This window comes from Berghia stephanieae, chromosome 15, assembly GCF_034508935.2.
Source record: "Berghia stephanieae isolate SIO BIC M18660-M18661 chromosome 15, UCSD_Bste_1.3, whole genome shotgun sequence".
Lineage (NCBI taxonomy): Eukaryota > Metazoa > Mollusca > Gastropoda > Nudibranchia > Aeolidiidae > Berghia > Berghia stephanieae.
This window is the reverse complement of record NC_088374.1, coordinates 18,601,129-18,612,415: the sequence shown is the minus strand read 5'-3', so window position 1 is coordinate 18,612,415 and position 11,287 is coordinate 18,601,129.

The following is an 11,287-nucleotide window of genomic DNA, read 5'->3' as shown; positions in this document are numbered from 1 at the left end:
ACAGGTTCAACATTCACAAACATGCTGTAATAACCCTAACAGTGTGCTAAGCTCTGAAAACTACCTTACCTTATCAGAGTTCCTTCTCCCTACGGAGGTTGAATTGAATGACAATGTTATGGAACGCCATTCTTCACGCTCAATCTGTCCATGCGGCTTTTTGCCATTTCAAACGCCAAAATTTGCCATAAAAAATGGTAAAATTTGCCAAAAATTTGCCGCTAGTTTTACAAAAATCAAACAATTAAAACAACATGTACGGTAAACAATTTACACAAATAGGGCATTTTGTAGAATATTGATATCACAACATGTCAACATGAATTTATTTACATTTTGAATGGTTTGAAATAATATAATAATAATAATAATAATAGCTATAGTAAGTTTTAAAAAAGACGTTTGTCCGTTATTAAGTGCCAATATTGGATGCTAGCATTGCAAGTCGCCGTCTTTTCACAATTTTTTATAGCTTTTTTTTTTTTAAACAAAAAATCGTCAATTTAGCCTTAAAACGGCGAAAATTGCGGCATTTTGCGGCCAAATAAAAATTTGCGACTTTTTTTGCGGGTGCAATTTGCGGCCGCGAAAAACTGCGGGGACAGCTCAATGGCCATTACCAAGCACTCGATTATCTTTTTGGCCAGTTGTTGCCTCCTCATTTCCTATCCAGGACTTCCTCGGTTTGCCTCGTGCCTTTCTGCCTGCCAGTTACTTTTCCTTTAAAAAATCCCTAAAAACAAACACTTTACTGTCTCTGAACTGACGTTAGTTAGATTGTTGCAGGCACTATAAAAAAACTCCTAAAGATGAAAACATGTTTGAAATTTTAAGCAGTTTCTGTTTTACTGTAATGACAGGTTGACTGGTATGTTTTGTGCCATCGTCAATCATAACAACTCCAAATCATATATGCAATTGTAATTGTCACATTTCATATTATTATCATCATCATCATCATTATTATTATTATTATTATTATTATTATTATTATTATTATTATTATTATTATTATTATTTTTAATATTATTATTATTACTATAATTATTATTATTATTATTAATTATTATTATTATTATTATTATTATTATTATTATTATTATTATTATTATTATTATTATTATTAATTATTATTGTTAATAAAAATATTTTTTGACCATACAGTTAAGTTTTGCCACTTTGACCCCTACCATGCAGGGTTTTATTTGTATAGATCGACATCTTATAGATCTTGTAAATCCCCCCTTCTTCCTACAGATAGTATGCGCTTGGCTAAGAAATATTACGGACTAACACACAAAACTATGTGTAACCTTGAACGTTTATAGTCTGGTTAATTAATACAGTTTAGTGAGAATTACTCATACACGCTGATAATAGCAAAACGCAATAACAAAGACCCGAGTGACGTCAACTTCGTTCTATCTATAGATAGTGTGTGCTTGGCTAAAAAGCTCACAACATTCCCATCCGGAAGTATAACGGACCAACACACAAAACTATGTGTAACCTTGAACGTTTATCGTCTGATTAATTAATACAGTTTAGTGAGAATTACTCATACACGCTGATAATAGCAAAACGCAATAACAAAGACCCGAGTGACGTCAACTTCATTCTGTCTATATGTCGTGTTTGGCATCTCATTACTTTTAACAGACCTGCCTGCCTACTTGAAAATCTTGTTTTGTAGAGAGATTGTTTGAGTTTTTAAAAATCCATTTCTCTGCTGGGTAAGAGTGCCATTCTTAGGAAAATACTGAAAATGATTGGTAAGGCAAGGTGAAGGAGAGAGTTAATGTGTTGCAAGCACCGTAAAACCTGTAAAAACAAACTAACTACCAATAGAGCCATGTCCACTTTCCTCCTCCTCCTCTCTCTCTCTCTCTCTCTCTCTCTCTCTCTCTCTCTCTCTCTCTCTCTCTCTCTCTCTCTCTCTCTCTCTACCCCCTCTTTCTCCTCCCCAAGATCTGAAGTCATGTTAGAGTTAAAACTTATCTCCGGCTTTTAAGGATTAACTTAAAAGGTTTCGCTAATGTTTGTTTTATCACAGCTGGATAGATGGATGATTGAATTGTGGTCCCATTGTGGATTTTTGTATGCTTGATTGTTTTTTTTTTTGGTTCTATCTTTATTTTATTATTATTGATTATTGGAAATGTAATTTGACGATAACAGCAGACCTGCCTACTGCTATGAAAAATCCGTGGAATTACAGAGCTGCCAACCTACTGCAAAAAATGCGGAATTGTACGCATTTTCAGTGATTGTACGCTTGTACACATTTCCCCCAAGATTGTACCCATTTTCAGTGTGCAGAGTCACTTCAGTTTTCTTTAGTTGTAATTTATATTATTACTAGCCTTGAGAAACCTTGGTGACCAAGTGGATATTCCTATAATTTTTGACCAATTATGATCTTCATGGTGGGAGGTAGAATTCTGAAAGGCTTGGATTATAGTCTTGGGAACATCATTGTTGCTGCAATTGAGCTTGTGTGGTGTGACTTTATGTAATTATATCTTCTTCTTAGTTTCACAATGGTTATTTTCCGTCGATTTCAGGATTGTACCCATTTTTATGAAATCTCCCCCATTTTGAGGTCCCATTGTACACATTCTCATCAGATGGGGTTGGCAGCTCTGGAATTACGGATTTTTTGTCTCCAATTTCAGAACTTTTTCAGTATCTCTAACTCTAAGTCATTAAAACTTATTGAAAATGAAAGTTGATGCCAGACTACAGAATTTTAGGGATTTCAAGTGTTTTTTAATCATTGTGAAGGTGGATTGTTGTTGTATCAAGTTTACGATAGCGACTACTATCTATTTTGATCTCGTAACTCACTCAATCCTAGAGATTTTTGCTAGTTTTCGAAACTGGGAAAAAAAATGTATTCAAAATAAGCATGTGCATAGATAGTCTTATTCAACTACAATTAACGTGTAAAAATTAAAAACATTAGCTTTGATAATACATCTGTAATTTTGTCTCATAAAATTGTAATAAATAGGCATGGGATAAAAGTAACCCGGGTTAACTACGGATACAGTCGGTGCTAGGGTTGAGTGAGTTAAAAACCACGAATTTTTAAATGTTCAAGTAGGCAGGTCTGAATAACAGTCGCAGGCGATGACAATGAGAATATAATGTTGTAATTGGAACTCCCAATGATATTGACAATGATGATGAGGTTATTGAATAAACAGCCATTTTTAATAAATGATGTTACGGTTAGATATTGCGTTTGTCTTCCTGTATTAGAACCATCACCTCGATAATGTATTGTGTACGTGTGTGGATTGGGTCTGGGTCTCTGGGTGGGGTTTCTGACCTCACATAGTTGGCCGTGGGGTTTCTGACCTCCCATAGTTGGCCGTGGGGTTTCTGACCTCCCATAGTTGGCCGTGGGGTTTCTGACCTCCCATAGTTGGCCGTGGGGTTTCTGACCTCCCATAGTTGGCCGTGGAGTTTCTGACCTCCCATAGTTGGCCGTGGGGTTTCTGACTTCCCATAGTTGGCCGTGGGGTTTCTGACCTCCCATAGTTGGCCGTGGGGTTTCTGACCTCCCATAGTTGGCCGTGGGGTTTCTGACCTCCCATAGTTGGCCGGGAGGTACTACTTGCTGTGCCTTCTATCCCGTAGTATCTTTTTTTTTTTTCAATTGCTTTCTGTCTTTGTCTTGGAATGAGATTACTAAGTTTTGTCTCCCATAGTGGGCAGGGAGGTCCATACTGTGTCTTCTATCCCCTTATGTCTGTTTTCCAACATGCTTTCTGTCTTTGTCTTGGAATGAGGTTACTTGGTTTTGTCCTGGCCCTGGTTGGAATCTTGGCTGGGAGGGAAACAGTCAAATGCATAGTTATTGTTTTGGGAGATGATATTTTTTTCCATGTAAATCATCTCTCTGTTATGTATTATTATGTTTGTTATTTTTTTGTGTATAACTAGTAAAAAGCCCGCAATTTCGCGGGGAAAGAACTATTTTCATTCGATACTGTACTCACCATCATTTAATGAGGGCAGATTGGTAAACAACGTTGTCTGTGTAATTTGGTATATCTTCGATTGATTTTTCTGTGTGGCCCAATAATATATTTAATAATATATTCCCTCAACTAACCCCAAGAAAAAATTAAACCTAGTACCTTTAATTAACCCCAATAGGAAAAACAAACACCCTAGCACTTTAATAATACTTATGACTAACCCTAATAGGAAAAGAAAATCATCCGATCTCGAGCTAACCCTAGTAGAAAAAATCATGACAAGATAAACGCCTGACAAAAGATCAACGGTGAAAATACAAATTTAAAGAATACTGGGGATGTAGGAGCTTTCGGAATGTCTCCCCTTTACTTAACTTATGGAAAAACAAACTTCCTAGCACCTTTAATAAGACTGATGACTAACCTCTCGAGCTAACCCTAATAGAAAAAAAACAGAACTCTCGGACTGCTTTGCACTACCTTTCAATATTTAACAAATCAAAATGGCGGCTGAAAATCAAAACAATGGTCAAATTAAGAGATTTTAAACTTTCACAAATCTATCAAGGTTTGTTCTAGAGTTTTTAAAATACTTCTAGATATAATGACAAATTGAATAAATAAATGCCAGACAAAATATCAACGGTGAAAATACAAATTTAAAGAATACTGGGGATGTAGGAGCTTTCGGAATGTCTCCCCTTTACTTAACTTATGGAAAAACAAACATCCTAGCACCTTTACTAAGACTTATGACTGACCTTAATAGAAAAAGAAATATCCTCGATCTCGAGCTAACCCTAATAGTAAAAAAAAAGAATCAAAATGGCGACTGAAATTGAAATACCTTCATGTGATCAAGTGAATAATATCACTATGAATGCCACGATTTGCTGAAAAATGCCAACACCCACACACAAAATGTATACACCACACACAACACACACATTCAAACACAAACACACACACGCACACACACACACAAACATACACGCAATTAGAACATACATAATGACACTGATCACCGCTAAATAAACAACACAACGGAAGTAATAATAATACTTGATGTCATAAATAGATGACGCAAATTGACAACTTTTTACAGTGTCAAAATTAGTTGATTTTGGGAGTCAAGTGTCGTCGTCGGTACATATTTTATGATATCTGTTTGATTCAACGAACTTTCAAACTGACTTTAAATTATAAAAGGAAATCAAGTTATCTGTTTATCTATCTGTAAAAAATACATTTCTAATTTTCAAATCTTTCAGTAGAGTTGTGCACCGTATCAATTTTTTTATTTACTCAAATAAGCACAATGTTCTACACAATGCTATATTTTTTAAGAAAGGATGTAAGCATTTGAGTGTATTCCTTTCTGTTGGATTTTGTGCTTGTGTCCGGATGAGACTTATGGGTGATCTCAAACTTAGTACATTGGTGGTATGCTCTTGGGATCTACATCTTATCCCAATTTGTTCCCAGTTCCCCTATGTCTTACTTTTTCTTGGGTGCTTTAATTTTAATTCTAGAACTTTTTACTATTCCATTTTCTTCCTTTTTACTGGTGCTGATATAACCTAAATGTGTTGCAAGCGCCGAAAAACCCTTAAAAGCAAACACAACAAACAAAAACAACTGTTTTGTCCCCTCCCATAGTGGGCAGGGATAGTTACTGCGTCTTCTATCCCCCTTATCCGTTTTCCAACTTGCTTTCTGTCTTTGTCTTGGAATGAGATTACTATGTTTTGTCCCAGCCCTGACTGGAGTCCTTGACTGGGAGGGAAACAGTTGAATGTATAGTTAAGAGTTTTGGGAGATGATATTTTATGTCTTGTAAATCATCTCTGCTACGCACTGTTATTTTTAGTTTTACACATATATGATTTGTAAACATTTGAGTGTATTCCTCTTAGTGGGGACCTGTGCTTAACGTCAGGAGGAGACATTTAGGTGATTTCAGTACTAAGTACTTTGATAGTGTGCTCTTGGAATCGGTATCTGTTTCCTATTTGAACCAACTCCCCTTTAATTAATTAATTAAAAGCAAAAGTAAACAAGACACACACACACACACACACACACACACACACACACATATATATATATATATATATATATATATATATATATATATATATATATATATATATATATATATATAATAATATATGAATGGCTTTGGCAACAAGAATTAACTAAAACATTCGTTATAACTCCTTCCTCTTCCCCCCCCCCCCCCCCCCCCCCCCCCCCCCGCTCAATACAGCATGGCATGCTCACCTAATAAATATATTTATTCAGACATGAAGATAAAACAATCATGATAAGCTCACCTAATACATATATTTATTCAGACATGAAAATAGCACATATGATAAGCTCACCTAATAAATATATTTATTCAGACATGAAGATATATATACATATCATGACACGCTCGCCTAATAAATATATTTATTCAGACATGAAGAAAGACATACATATCATGAAAAGCTCACCTAATAAATATATTTTTTCAGACAATAAGATAAAACAATCATCATAAGAACACCTAATAAATATATTTATTCAGACATGAAGAAAGACATACATATCACGACATGCTCACTTGATAAATATATTTATTCAGACATGAATATATAACATATTAGGTATATAATAATTAAAATTGCTTGAAAGCGTCATAGTTGACGTGCAATTATTTGCAGGTCTGTTAACCCAGTTCATTATGGGCTCATTATTGTAATGGAAATCTCAACACAAAAAAATGACGTCCATTACAACACTGTTGAACTAGGCCCCTTATTAGGTTCGGGTTGTCAGACCTGCATATATGTACACGTCGGTCATAGTTGATTATAGTGTGTAATAGATCCTATGGAGGGAATTGAATGGGAATGTATTCTTTCTTTGATCGCGACTTCATACTATTATTATTATAGAAGTCATTCAGATCTATCAGCCATATAGAGTCGGAGCTGATCCCGGTTTCTATAGCGTGAAATATGCAGTAGCAATTATTGCTTACTATCCCAAGACAGCCTTGTAAGCCTTGGAAGAGAAAGCGGGGAAGACCCAAAGAAACCTGGCGAAGGACCATGGAGAAAGAATTAATAAAGGAAGCAGGCCTGTCCTGGAATACAGCCATCGCAAAAAATGGAGATGTCTGGTGGATGCCCTATGTGCCTCAAGGCCCGAAGAGGATTAAGTAAGTATCCTTTGGATATGATAGTAGTTATGTTTGTAGTAGACCCTCTCGACATATCTTAGTTACGGTTTGTAGTAACCTTGAGTTTGAGGTTTTATATAGCGCAATATCCACCAAACGTGCTCAAAGCGCTTTACAAATTGTCCCAAGCCAACAGCAACACGATATAACACGTAGAACGAGACGTGACACCTGTTAGGCGATATTACACTTTTTCTTTTTTTTTTTTCGACGGAGTCACCGCTGTTGACGGCCAGGTACTCATTTCTACACCCCGATTACCCAACTATGCGCAGAGCGAGCGAGGCTCCAACTCCAACCCAGGACCTTCCGATCCGAAAGCGAGTATCGTATCACAAGACCGCACATAGTAGGCCATATCGACACGTCATAATATGTAGATATAATTTGTATTAGGCCCTATCGACCAACGGAAATTTCATGACGTGAAGGTAAACAAGTAGCAATGACTATGAAAAATGTTTTTTTCTCTTTTTGAGGAAAATTTTTGTCTAAAATCAAAGCCCTATCTCCACTGAGTAAAAATGTTTTTGAATTTTGAAAATCCATTCGTAAATAAACAAGTTATGCAGTTTCAAATGTGTCATTTATTTGGATGACCCGCAAAGAGGAAAATAACGCGAAAATATGGGACGCTTTTTCGGCATTTTTTTTTTCGACCTTTGGTTGTATCTTGCGTAATAAGTGTGAAACTTGAAGAGCAAATTAGGATGGTGTTTTGTAAAATACGGGAAAAGTACTCGTCATATTCATATGAAATTTTACAACCAAAAAGAAGAAATGTTCATGTATTACCTTGTCAGCGACAACACCTCCACGCCCGGTAGTTTTAGAAATATTTTACTCCAAATCCAAAGAGTAAAAATCTATTTTTAACGGTCTTCTGGTAATCGCACGAGTTTTGTCGCTTGACATAATCTAAAATGACCTCTTTTCTAACTGTGTGCCAACTTTCAGTCATATTCAGCAATAAACAGCGTCGTAATTAATTTTTTAAAATAGCATATACGAAACGGCTTCGTCACATATTTTGACGCGAATTCGGGCACTTCGTAAGCGAAAAAGAGGCCCAAAGATTTGTGCGGGATAGTCATTGCTAAAACAAGATTATTATATTATTAAAATATATTATTATATATTTATTATATGTGTCAGTGCATGACCTAATCAGTCGGAAGGTGAAAATTTTGGATCTGCGTTTTTTTTTCATTTTCTGAAAGAATATGCTCCCCCGGCATTTTAACCTTTATTTGAAGTAAATCGGGTGATTTTTCATGACGTTATGGTCAGATGTATGGGAAAAGTATCCAGCAAGTTTTCTCAAATTTCATACTTTTTCAACTTGACTAGCTGTAAAAAAAATATTTAGCAGTGAAATTATGCTTTGATATTTCCCGAAGATGTACAAAAAGGGTTGATTTAATCATTTATGACAAGAACTCATTTTTGAAAAAAAATTGACCATATATGCAGGTCTGACGACCCAACCTAGAGGTCTAGTTTAACAGTGCTGTAATGGACAATACTTTACGTCATTTTTTTTTTTTTTTTGGAGATTTCCATTACTTGGCAATATCTCAGTTCGAAGCTTTTCACCACCCGACTGATTATGTCATTCACTGTAACATATTTATTATTTTTATATGATAATTATATTATCGTACCAGTAAAGTCACGGGTTCGAGCCCCTATCGCCGCCGCAAACTTTTTATTCACTGTTGTCTTCTAGCACTTTCCTACTCACTTCATTTCTTGTTATTAGCAACATAAGTGCCTGCTCCACTCACTTTTCTGAATTAAATATTCACCCCAAATACCGGAGCATACTCAATGTCTCAATCGTTTCTGTTACATGTTTGTGTTGAGAATATTGGCTATTAAGCTTAAATTATGCTAGCCAACTAACTTCGCGGCGTTTGCGTGTGTTGAACCCGTGACCTCAAGAAGTCGGGGAGAGAGGCTCTAGTTAGACTAAGGTTTGAAGCGGCTTTTTTGTTGAGGTCGTGGATAGCTGATACAGTAGAGTCACGATCTCTCCGGCCAGACGGAGTTGCCGTACCAGTAAGGTGGCGAGTTCGAGCCATAATCGCCGCCGCGAAGTTTTTATTCTCTGTTGTCGTCTGGCACTTTCCTACTCACTTCATTTCTTGTTATATTATTATGTTCACGTTCGTCACACGAAAGAAAGAAGACGGCTATGTGGTCTAGTGGTATGACACTCGCTTTCGGATCGGAAGGTCCTGGGTTCGAGCCTCGCGCTCGGCGCATAGTTCAGTCCTTGGAAAAGGCTCTTTACTCACATTTCTCTCACCGTACTCAGGCGTAAAATGAATACCTGACCGTTAACCGCGTTGTCTTTGTCCGAAAAATTGTAATATCGCCTAACAAACAGGTGTTATGTCCCGTCCTACATGTTACGTGTTGCTGTTGACCAGGGACCTTTGTAAAGCGCTTTGAGCGCGTTTAGTGGATATTGCGCTATGTAAAAAAAAAAGTTCAAAAAAAAAAAAGACAAGATTTTATCCTACACGCGCACCGCCCACCTCTCGCTGGATAGCATCGTCGATCGATGCCCGGCGATCTCCAGATACCAGCAACAACAGACTGTAACTAACTGTCGGCCGCTTTCAAATTCAAGTTGTGTTACTCTGATCGGATGAGTGGATGCGTCGAAGAATAGGACAATGGACAGTCAATTGCGACCCTCCGTCTCAAAACGGTATTATGTCGGGATGATTCAGACCCCAAAAAGTGAATTTAGAGATAGAATGATGAGAAATTGGAGCTTAGAAGTTTTTGCAATGCAAGAAATAGTCTTTATACTCCACCATAACGTACAGAAATTAAACCCAAGTTGGATATTTGTGGCTATGAATTCAACTTCCCTTACCGAGTGGATCCCGACATAATACCGCTTTGATACGGTGGGTCACAATTGGATTCAGTAGTCTGATGTCACGCCGCCCGGCAACGGCGGGCATCTTGGTTCTAAACAAAGAAAATCATTACATTTTATTCTTGATTCTGGCTAGAACTTTTCATATGCCTTGTGATCAGAATGTGTAAAAGTCAAAACAAGATCTAATTTATGTGTTTTTTCCCTCTGGATACGCTTTTATGCTCGCCGGAGAAATATTTCATACTGCGTCCGCCATTGTTCCAATAGTTTAGAGCCAGTGTTACTAAGTTACCATGCGTCATTACGAGGGAAGTGACGACATGACCGTTGAAGCGTATTAAGATTCGGTTCACAGCAGACTTGCTCGCTCGCATCATCTCGAACAACCTAAAAGCATACTAGTACTAGTGCGGCTATGTTTTGTGGTCTAATGGTATGACACTAGCTTTCGGATCGGAAGGTCCTGGGTTCGAGCCTTGCTCGGCGCATAGTTGAGTCCTTGGAAAAGGCTCTTTACTCACATTCTCTCATCGTACTCAGGTGTAAAATGAGTAACTGACCGTTAACAGCGTTATCTCTGTCGGAATAAAAAATTGTAAAATATCGCCTGACAGGCGTCATGTCTCGATCTACATGTTACGTGTTGATGTTGGTCGGAGGTCCTCTGAACACGTTTAGTGGATATTGCGCTATAGAATAGCTCAGTTTTGGGTGTGTATTTTTTTCTATACCACTCATATCACTTTAATCACCTTCCATAATTTTAAGATCTAGTGATCATCTCCTATTAACTGTTCCCAAAATAGACTCCGAAATGTTTTCTGGTAGGTCAGTTGGTAGACTACTCGCTTCACACGCAAAGGGACCGAGATCGACCCCGGGTGCAGTGGAAGATTTTTCTGGCCCCTCTGTCCACCCAGCAGTGAATGGGTAGCTGAGTCTGTTGTTAGATTTGGCGGAAAGTACTTCGCGATAGACTAGCAGCCTATCCAAAGGACAGCAAGGAATTGGTATTGTTCGTTTCACGCTATAGAAACCGGGATAAACTCCGGCTCCATGGGACCTATGGCTCTGAGGGACTTAAAAACAATATTATTGTAATCTCCTTTCAGAACTTTAAGATTTAGTGATGAATTTCTATGCGTGGGGGAAGCGTGGCTCAGCGGT